This window comes from Anguilla anguilla, chromosome 3, assembly GCF_013347855.1.
Source record: "Anguilla anguilla isolate fAngAng1 chromosome 3, fAngAng1.pri, whole genome shotgun sequence".
Lineage (NCBI taxonomy): Eukaryota > Metazoa > Chordata > Actinopteri > Anguilliformes > Anguillidae > Anguilla > Anguilla anguilla.
The window spans coordinates 70,778,297-70,789,635 of NC_049203.1; the positions used below are offsets into that span (position 1 = coordinate 70,778,297).

At 42.2% G+C, this 11,339-nt stretch overlaps 1 long non-coding RNA gene across 1 annotated transcript; it reads left to right on the top strand.

Annotated features, from left to right (window-relative positions):
- The first annotated feature begins 7,692 nt into the window (after positions 1 to 7,692).
- LOC118224177 lies at positions 7,693 to 10,172 on the top strand. The gene is made up of 2 exons (XR_004764594.1): positions 7,693 to 8,800; positions 8,932 to 10,172. It is a non-coding gene; the product is annotated as an uncharacterized LOC118224177 (long non-coding RNA).
- Positions 10,173 to 11,339: the final 1,167 nt, after the last annotated feature.

The window sequence follows — 11,339 nt, forward strand, 5'->3', positions numbered from 1 at the left end:
AAATATTTCAATTTTGATTAATCAGTCTATAACATTACATTACAGGCATTTGGCAGACGCTCTTGTGTATAACCATAACCAGGAACACGTGTATTTATATACTCACCGGCCACTTTATTAGGTACACCTTGCTAGTACCAGGTTGTCTTCTGCTGCTGTAGGAAACATGGGCATCAGGTGCTTTGGAGCATCATTGAGGGTGCCTCCGGGCATCAGGTGCCTTCGGGCATCAGGTGCCTCCGGGCATCAGGTGCATTCGGGCATCATTGTGGGTGCCTTCAGGCATCAGGTGCCTTCGGGCATCATTGAGGGTGCCTTCGGGCATCAGGTGCCTCCGGGCATCAGGTGCATTCGGGCATCATTGTGGGTGCTTTCGAGCATCATTGTGGGTGCCTTCGGGCATCATTGAGGGTGCCTCCGGGCATCAGGTGCCTCCGGGCATCATTGAGGGTGCCTTCGGGCATCAGGTGCTTGCGAGCATCATTGAGGGTGCCTTCGGGCATCAGGTGCTTTCGAGCATCATTGTGAGTGCCTTCGGGCATCATTGTGGGTGCCTCCGGGCATCATTGAGGGTGCCTTCGGGCGTCAGGTGCCTTCGGGCATCATTGAGGGTGCCTTCGGGCATCAGGTGCTTTCGAGCATCATTGTGAGTGCCTTCGGGCATCATTGTGGGTGCCTCCGGGCATCATTGAGGATGCCTTCGGGCATCAGTTGCCTTCGGGCATCATTGAGGGTGCCTTCGGGCATCAGGTGCCTTTGGGCATCATTGAGGGTGCCTTCGGGCATCAGGTGCTTTCGAGCATCATTGTGAGTGCCTTCGGGCATCATTGTGGGTGCCTCCGGGTATCATTGAGGGTGCCTTCGGGCATCAGGTATCTTCGGGCATCATTGAGGGTGCCTTCGGGCATCAGGTGTCTTCGGGCATCATTGAGGGTGCCTTCGAGCATCATTGTGAGTGCCTCCGGGCATCATTGAGGGTGCCTCCGGGCATCAGGTGCCTCCGGACATCATTGAGGGTGCCTTCGAGCATCATTGTGAGTGCCTCCGGGTATCATTGAGGGTGTTGTTGTTCAAACTTGTTGTTGTCCTTGGGAGGTTTGTGGCCTGGAGGTAGAGGGGCCTTGCTGCAAGGCTTAGGAATTTAGAGCGGTACTTGGTGGTACCATAACTTTAGTGATGCTAGAGAAAACTCTCCTCCCTTCAATAGCATAACCAGTGGCAGGCTGTCATTAAAATCTGATAAACAGGACACATGTGCATTTTCAGTAATATTAATTTTAGAAATTATATTTTGTAGATGTGTGCGGAGGTGGCTTGTCCGTCTCTTGACCTTTCTTTTCTCAGAATCGTTTCTCTGTCTTACTTAACAAGAGAGCAGACGGGTGTTTGCGGTCAGCATATCCTGTAGCACGTCTCTGCTGCAGGCCTCTGTTGCACACAAACACACACACACACACACACTCACACACACACAGCACTGAAAAATGCTGTGGTTGCCCTTTTGGTTCAGGGTTTCAGTCACTCTGCAAGTCACCAACTCTGGATCCTGGAAAAAGAGCCCCAGATATTCATGCTTCCTCCTCCATGTTTGACAGTTGGTGTCACACACTGAGGAACCATCCTTTCACCTATTTGACGGTGTACAAAAACCTTGCATGATGAACCGAATATTTCAAATTTTGGTTCAACAGTCTATAACATTACATTACGGGTATTTGGCAGACGCTCTTGTCCAGAGCGACGTACGACAAAGTGTATAACCATAACCAGGAACAAGTGTATTTATATACTCACTTTCCACTTTATTAGGTACACCTTGCTAGTACCAGGTTGTCTTCTGCTGTTGCAGCCCATCTGCTTCAAGGTTTGACGTGTTGTGCATTCAGCGATGCTCTTCTGCATACCTCGGTTGTAACGAGTGGTTAAGTTACTGTTGCCTTTCTATCAGCTTGAACCAGTCTGGCCATTCTCCTCTGACCTCTGCCATCAACAAGGCATTTTCGCCCAGAGAGCTGCCGCTCACTGGATATTTTCTCTTTTTCAGACCATTCTCTGTAAACCCTAGAGATGGTTGTGCGTGAAAATCCCAGTAGATCAGCAGTTTCTGAAATACTCAAACCAGCCCGTCTGGCACCAACAACCATGCCCTGTTCAAAGTCACTTAAATCACCTTTCTTTCCCATTCTGATGCTTGGTTTGAACTTCAGCAGATCATCTTGACCATATTCTGGAATGTGTACATGCCTAAATGCATCAAGTTGCTGCCACGTGATTGGCTGATTAGATATTTGCGTTAACGAGCAGGTGAACGGGTGTACCTAATAAACTGGCCGGTGAGTGTATATATGCACTTGTTCCTGGTTATGGCTATAAGACCTTCTTACAGTCTTCAGTAGTCCACTGCCGGTGCTTCATGGTCCAGGCAAGCCTCTTTTAGCAATGGCTTTCGTACTGCCACTCGACCTGTCAAACCTGCACCTCGAAGTCTTCTCTTCTTGTTGAAACTGAGACTTGCTTACTTTGACCACTGTTAAGCTGTGCTTGAAGCTGTTGTCCTGTGAGACGCTTATCATGCAAGCTGTTGACTCTCAGAAACTTGTCTTCTGATTCTGTTGTGGATTTGGGTCTGCCTGACCTCTTCCTGTCAGAGTTTCCTCCAGTTTCCAAGTGTGTTCACTGACAACTTGGCTTTCTTTCCAATTTCCCTAAAGGAAAGACCTACACTTTTAAGGGTTATAATGGCCTGTCTGTTTTCCTTTGTTAATTGACATTTTCTCGCCATTATGATAGCAATATACTACTTCCTACAGTGCAATATTGTCCAAATAATTCTTTAGAGGTGTCAGGTTGCGTGGGGGGTTGGGACCCAAACGCAGAGGGTGGAAAAAATACAAAAACTCCAAAATGATAAGAACAAAGACTTTACTGCACACGGGAACAAAAGGGAACAAAAAACCTCGCAGGGTGACCTTCAACAAACGAAGGAAAATTAAAAACAAGACAGGAACAAAGAAAATGCAGAAATCCGAAAAACACAAGGGAACCAGAACATGGGCTAGAACACAAGGAGCAGGTACTTGAGGAGGGGAGCACAGAACAACCAGACATAACCACAAGAATCCAGCACCTGAGTCAAGGGACTGACTGACAAAACACACTGACGAGACACAGGAGGGCACCATGAACAATCAGGCCACGGAAGGGGAAGGGAAAACGAGACAGCCAGAAAACAGTGATTGGACAACTGGAAACAATCATACAATTAACACAGGGGGAGCAGGACACAAAACAGAAGTGCCGCCATCTGGCGGCCCAACAGGGAAAACAGACAGGAACGCAGGACCATGACAAGAGGGTGTAGTAATACAGTCTGTTCCAACACTGATTTTATACATGTGAGGGTGGCGACCGCACGTAACTACATTGTATTCTCACCACTCACCAGTGTCTCCACACCACACCAGAATCTCACCACTTTCAAACGCAGACTGAAGACTCATCTCTTCAGGCTGCACCTCTCCCCACCCCTCCCTAGCCTATAGTTCAGCTCACTGTACCTAGCTAGGATAATTTGATTATGTTAGTGTATCTGGCAGGATTGTTTTTGTATGATTAGGTGTGATTCCAGTGCTAGTTTGTACTTGGTAGGATTCTTGCTTGCTGAACAAGCTTACTCTACAGGGTTGGAGTCCTGATCGATGTGGTCACTTCTGGCACTACGATCCTTACTTCACTCTAGTGTTTCTTTTGCGCCTCTACATCATGAAACCTATGCACTTGTTGTACGTCGCTCTGGATAAGAGCGTCTGCTAAATGCCTGCAATGTAATGTAATGTAATGTATTCAAAAGGGGTTTCTTTATCCCTCCTACTATGTTTGGGGTCAATTTGACCCCATTCAATGTTTACTGTCTCTAAAAATATGGTTATCGTACTTTTTTCAGCTAGATATTTCATGACTTTTCCTAACTTTATGGGGAAAACATGGCAAACATGAAATTAACTGAAAAAATTATTTTCAATGTCCTGTACACATGTTGTATGCATTGGTGTTGTTGGGGTCATTTGACCAAACTCTGTTGTTATATAAAACCATCATTTTGATCTTGTTTTTATTGTTTTTATTGTGTTGGCTGAGGGCACTTTCACATTAATTTGTGTGTGTGTGTGAGAGAGAGATAGAGAGAGAGAGCATGCGTGTGTGTGTGTGCGTGTGCATGTGTGTTAGGAGAAAACATAGTTCCCACGAGATCTCTGATCATTCTCGCAACATGGGGGTGGGGGCAAACTTATAATAAGGGCTGCACACACAGCCCTCTAAACCATTTCTCTAACTAAACTAAACTCAACTAAAGATTTTGAAAATGACCACCAGACAGAGGCGTATATTTTCTGCCACTGAGGTTCTGTCACAGATCTTGGAGGGTGAAAGTGACTTAGATGAGGATATGTCTGAGACTGAGGATAATGTTGAGGAGGACCCTGACTGTGTGGCATCCTCCTCTGATTATGAGAATGAAGCCTTTGAGATACCACATTCTGACACTCCTTTTGTTTCTCAACCACCAATAAACCTTCCTGTCAACTCTCAACCACCAAGAAACCTTCCTGTCATCTCTCAACCACCAAGAACTGACACGTTCACTTCCAAAAATGGAGAACTACTATGGTCTGGATCCCCAGTTGAAAGACAGGGTAGACTTAGGGCTGCTAATGTCATCAAAATGGTTCCAGGCCCCACCAGATATGCTAGCAGTCATGTACAAGACATAAAGTCTGCATTTGAACTCTTCATAGCACCATCAATGCAAAAGGATATTCTTGAGATGACGAACTTAGAGGGGGGGCGTGTGTATGGTGACAATTGGAAAGAGCTGGATGTGACCCACTAGCAATCCTATATTGGGTTGCTTATTTTGGCAGGAGTGTACAAGTCAAAAGGTGAAGCAACAGCAAGCCTTTGGAATGCTGACACTAGTAGGGCAATTTTTCCAGCCACAATGTCTCTGGAGACATTTCATGTTTTCTCCCACATTATACGCTTTGACGACAGGGAAACAAGGCAGGGTCGACAGGAGCGTGACAAACTTGCACCTATCTCGTCTGAATGAAGAATTGATACCCACGGGTACCTAGTTGAGCTGTTATGTTCATTTTTTATCAAAACTAAATTCTGGTGATTAATTTACTTTTATTGGTGTTTCTTCATTATTAAATAACTGTCATATGTTACTTATTGATGTTCTGAAGTGTTTTCTGAACCTAAACATTTGAAATGTTTGACATTTTTTATATTTTTTCCTGGGGTCAAATTGACCCCGAACATAAAAGGTTACTACGCTTGATAATAAAAGGTGTGTTTCTTTCCAAATGTTATTTTTCTTTTTTTAATGAGCACTTAATACCAACATAAAGCCCTGCAAACACCAAAACATACTTTGTTTTCCATTTTAGGTCAATGAATGAGATTGTACAGTAATTTGCGTATTTCGCCATAGTCATATAAAATCAATACTTGATGTATAAGGGGAGGATGGGGGGAGTCATGTCATATTTACAGGGCTATTAAGATGGTCAGTAGAAAGGCCTAAAGTAGCTGAGAGAGAAATTTGGGTAACACTTTCAGTTACAATTATTTTCTGCAGGTTTATATTGCTGGGGTCAAATTGACCCCAAACATAAAAGTTGTTAGTTAATTTGAACATAATAGGAGGGTTAAGTTACCCACCATAGTGGAATTACCACTAGGTCTCAGAAAGAGACTAAAGGAGGGGGATAACTAAAAGAAGACTCAACTCCTAAGAGAGAATATCCCAGCACAATGTAAATGTCTCGGCAGGAGAACGAAACTAAGGCGTAAGGAGTGAGTAGAATTTTAGTAAAGACTGCAGTGCAGTCTGGAGAAAAGCAACAGAAAAGGTGCCGTGTAACGAGGAAGGCAAAAAAAGGAGAATAAAGAATAAAGCTAAGTGACTAGTTGGACAAAAGTCTTACTACTAGTCAAAACAAAAAGCTAAATTCAAAATCCTAAATGTTTTTTCTTACCACGGTTTCTCTAAGAGAGTTTTTCTCTGTACCGGCTTTCATGTACGTAGGTAGACACTAAAACGAAGAACAGATGTCCTATGAGCATATATAAGCTCTCTAAATCAGGTGCAAACTATCAGTCATAATCAGAGGGAATCTCGGAGCACCCTCAGGCGGTCCTGAAGATTACCACACTCAGTTACCTGAAGCAGCACTCAATTTCCTCAACAGGGATCCTGAGTAGCCGATTAGCACTAAACGGCATCGATTAGCACAACCCACGCTGCTGCACAGCAAACAAAATAAGGAACCATGACAATACACAGGGTTTGTAAGGAATTAACAAAAGTTGGTACAGCTGTAGGAATTATTTGCATCAACTTTCAAGGCTTAATTTACTTCCATTGCTGCAGAAAAGCTGTAAGTTGTTAACCCATTACTTTACATTATTATTCAGTTTTTGGTAACCTAAACTTTTTTTTTTTTTTTTTTTAACCTCTGGCAGTTTGCCACTTACCTTTGTACCATTTCAGGTCATTCGGTGGACTTGAACTGCTTAAATTTCAATAAAACTGGAAAAATGGGGGTGTGTAAAACTTTTGGGCAGTAGTGTACTTCACAAAAAAAAAAAAACTGAGAAACAGATTCTCTCCCTCTCTTCATGCATTTCATTACATTTATTTGGCATTTATCCAAAGCAACGTACCTTCCAGGGAACATTTACACATGGCAATCATCACACCTCTCAACAGAATACTTAAACCGTAGATAGTGGGTGATTTTGGGCATCAGGTGCCTTTGGGCATCATTGTGGGTGCATTGAGACAACTACAAAACACAAGTCCGATAAGGTACAATACTCATTATTGATAGGTTTGAATAATTAAGTTCCTTCCTGTGTCTTAACTTCATCTGAACACACATTCCCACACTCACACTCTGTAACTGTTTCATATTGTTAGAGGCAAATGGCTACAAATGGAGTTCAATCACTGTTTGTAAGGATATACAATAGCCACAGATCAAAAGGGTGTCACCAGCAGCAGGCCATTTGGGTGTCCCCGAGAAGTCTGTTGCAATGTATATACCTTCCAGGGAACATTTACACATGGCAATAACCACGCCTCACTTGTGACTGTCTCGTTGAGATTCATATGGAACGCTTGTTGTGGCACCGTGGCAAGTCTCCCTTTGCGCATCGAAATGAAACCTTTTCATTGGAAAGCGGTCCTCAGTGTGTTACTGCACCTTTCCCAACTTGGTTCCACACAGGAGAGGATTCCCAAAATTATGTAACAGTTATTCATAGCCATGAACACATTAAGTTCAGTTCACAGAGTAAGCATGGGCTAGAGTAATCTTATGTCAAAATATAAGGCTCAAAAACAAGCTACAACATCAAAATAGCGATACAAGTGTAATGTAAGTGCTGGGTGGAGGTACATGTGTCACACAATAGTACTGAATGATGATCATTTTCTTAGTTTTACTTGATTTTGGTTCAATTTTCAAAAATAATTGTAAAAGTAATAAAAGTGTCTATTGTCTGAATGTATGCATGTGTATGTGTGTGTACAGTATGTCTGTGTCTGAGTGCGTGTGTGTGTGTGTACATGTGTAAGTTTGTGTGTGTGTGTGTGAACTTATGTGTGAGTGTGCGCATTTGTGTATGCATGTGTATGTGTGTGTACAGTATGTCTGTCTGAGGGTGTGTGTGTGACTGACTAACTCCTGTAGGGCTGCTATGTTTGCTGGTTTTTGTTTCAACAATCTACCCCACATAGATTAGTCAATTACAGTCATGGTTCCAGTAAGGTACTTCACTACTTCAGACAAAACTTCAGCCAGTTACAAGCTGCACAAATACTAGTACTAAAACACACATTTGATGTTTGTAACTCATTTGTCTGCTGTCCTCTGTAACTTTGTGTTTTATGTCAGGTCCCCCTCGCAAAACATGATTTCCATATCAATGGGATTTTTCTGTTTAAATGCAGGTTAAATAAATAGAAAATAAATAAACAGGAGGCTTGCAAGAGGCTTACAGGTGGTATACTGGAAAAGTACGAGGACTCATCACTTTCTACTTGTTCATGAACTGTTTTCTCATTGTGTTTTGGGGCTGTGCTAATTTCACTTTGGATGAAGTTCAAGGAAGGAACCAAAGTTTCATTTTCACGCAGGTGACACCCGATGGCACTTATCTCTCTGATATATAAGCATCAAACACAAGCACAACCCACAGCAGCAGCAGCAGCAGCAGCAGCAGCAGCAGCAGCAGCAGCAAGCAGGAGCAGCAGTAGCAGCAAACAGGAGCAGCAGTCATGCATCAATTCTTCTCAAGGAAAACACTTGACAATCTTATGAAAACACCAGGAGGGGCTATGGTCATAGTTATATTATTCATCATGTTCCAGTACATTTTCAAACTGGATTTTGTATGTCCCTGTGACCTTCGCTATAACATACCTTTCTGTTTACTTTATGTGGTTCTACCGTTCAGCTTCGTGACTCTGACTGTGATGCTGATAGACCCTCACTGTACGTGGGAATGCAAACTAAATGAATGCAGGATATGGGCACACTGCTCCTCAATAGTCAAAAGTCTACTCCTAGGCTCGGTGTGGGTAATTACTGCATTGATTGATGGAGAGATATCAGTGTGTTTTTTCGCCAATAACGTGACAACTGGGCAGCAGGATGCATGCATAGAGGTGACCAGCCGGAGCCCTGAACAGCAAAGGACCATCAACTTCTATGTGAACGTATCTCGGGTGAGTGATTACATTTTAAATAATTAAATTAATAATATTATATTTCATTACTATTCAATGCTACTACTACTACTACTATTATTCATAATAATGATAATAATAATACAAAAAACGTTTTTGTCTCTTTACAGATATTAGGCCTCGGTGTCATATTGATTATGTCACTCCTATATGCTGCCTATAATGCCTGTTGCAGGAAAACATACCAGGAATCTCTGTGCAAAAAGTACAAAGATAAATACATAAAGACCTTACTGAAAGAGGAACAACGTAAACGGGGAAAAGAAGAGGCTGACGAACTAATTTCAAATAGGAAGAACTCCTCAACGCTCCCACCCGAGGCAATCTGCCTCACATCCTGCTGCTCAAAATGAAGTTCCAAATGTACGCACACCTTTACTGCAAGGCTGCGAAAAACTAAACTACCCCTCTGGATCCCAGGGAACTCAGAGCTCATTTTAAATTACAGAAAGTAAAAATTTTACTGAAAAGAAATGCCTTCATTTAAAAAATTAATTATTTTTTTTAATCACTGAAAAATTATATTAGGAAAAGTCATTAAATATGAAGCAAAAAAATGATGTCAATCATTTATTTAGAGACGTTAAACATTGAATGGGGTCAAATTGACCCCAAAGATAATAGGAGGGTTAAAAAAAAAAAAAAATTAATAGCAATCGTAGCAACAGTAACCAATAGTTCAAGTTTAAAAAAAAATCAACTGGAGGTTTCCAGCTGCCAGGAACAGCCTGCAGGTGAAATACTGTACATTGATTGGCTGGAGCATTGATAGGCTGGAGCTGGAGCATGGATAGGCTGGAGCTGGAGCATTGATAGGCTGGAGCTGGAGCACTGATAGGCTGGAGCTGGAGCAGTGATAGGCTGCTGTATGTAATGTAACAGTGTAACAAAACTGCAATGATTGATGACATAACGGCAAGCAAATATATTTGCTGTGAAGTAAGGTTTGGTAAAGTTTGGTAAGGTTTGGTAAAGTTTGGTAAAGTTTGGTAAGGCTTAGTTAGGTTTGGCAAGGCTTGTTAAGGTTTGGTACGATTTGGTATTACAACTGAGCTCTGAGCACCACTGTGAGCCATAGAAGCAGTACTGCATCACATTTCAATTGTATTACTAAACAATAAGGTTGTAAATGTAGCGCTTTTTCTTATTATTGTTTAAAACTGCACCTTTTAAGCACTGTATATGAACCAGAATATAAAGTAGAATGTAAGCATAATATCCATGTGCAATTTCTCTCTGAAGCGCTTTTGCTGTCGCCTTCGTCTACCAAAATGTATACAATTTGCTTATTTACTTCATCAGTGAATTTGTCTCTTGATTTTGCTAAATAAAATAAACACTTTGATTCATACATTGATGTTTAAGATTGTGTCATAATTTGGCGCTTGGGCCTTTCCATCCATGGCTCAGGAAATGTGTTGATGTGTCATCATCTACGTAATAGAATTGTGAATATGTGTAGTTCCATGAAACTGACTGCGGTATATTTATAATTACGAGTTAGCCTCTTTCATCAATGTATCTATTAAAAGGCAAACATTACGTTACATTTATTAGGCAGACGCTTTTATCCAAAGCGATATACAATAAGTGCATACCGAAGGTCACTGGAACAACTACAAAAACACAGGTCCGATAAGATGCATTACTCATTTTGTACAGTTATTCATAGCCATGAACACATTAAGTCCAGTTCACACAGTAAACATTACTCTGACCTAACCTATGCTAAATCATGCTAGGAGGCATTATATGCTACAACATCAAAATAATGATACAAGGCACAATAAGTGCTGGATGGAGGTAGATGTGTAGCATGAAAGAGGAGAATTTAAGTGATAGAAATGAAAAGTGTGGGTGTGTGTGTGTGCGTGTGAGTGCGTGTGCGTGTGTGTGTGCATGTGCGTGTGTGCGCGTGTGTGTGTGTGAGTGAATGTGTGTGAGTGTGTGTGTGTGGTTAATTTGTATTTTGCTGCGCCCCTGCTGAAGTGGGGATTTCCTGTAAGGGATGGCAACAGAGACCACATTCTGTGAATAAAGCAGGTATTACATGCAGTGTGAGGCAGAAGCAAACTGTGTGTGTGTGTGTGTGTCTGAGTGTGTGTGCACGTGTGTGTGTGTATTTACGTGATAGAAATGATCTCTGATTGGGAAGCATGCGGTCTCTGTTAACATCCCTTACAGGAATTGGTTTACAGAAAACCATACAACATCAAGCATACAGCAAATAAAATCCTGCTTTTTATGGCAAAACAATGAGCAAAGAATGTAGAGCAAATAGAGCAACTGAAAATAATATTTCAATCATCAATCCATCCAACCAGCATTGTGTGTGTGTGTATGTGAGTGCATGAGAGTATGTGTGTGAGCCCATAAGTGTGTGTGTGCGAGAGTCCATTAGTGTGTGTGTACGAGAGAGTCCATGAGTGTGTGTGTCTGTGTGTGCGTGGGTGGGTGAGTCCATGAGTGTTTTTTGTGCGTGTGTGTGTGTGTGTCTGTGAGTACGTGTGAGTGTGTG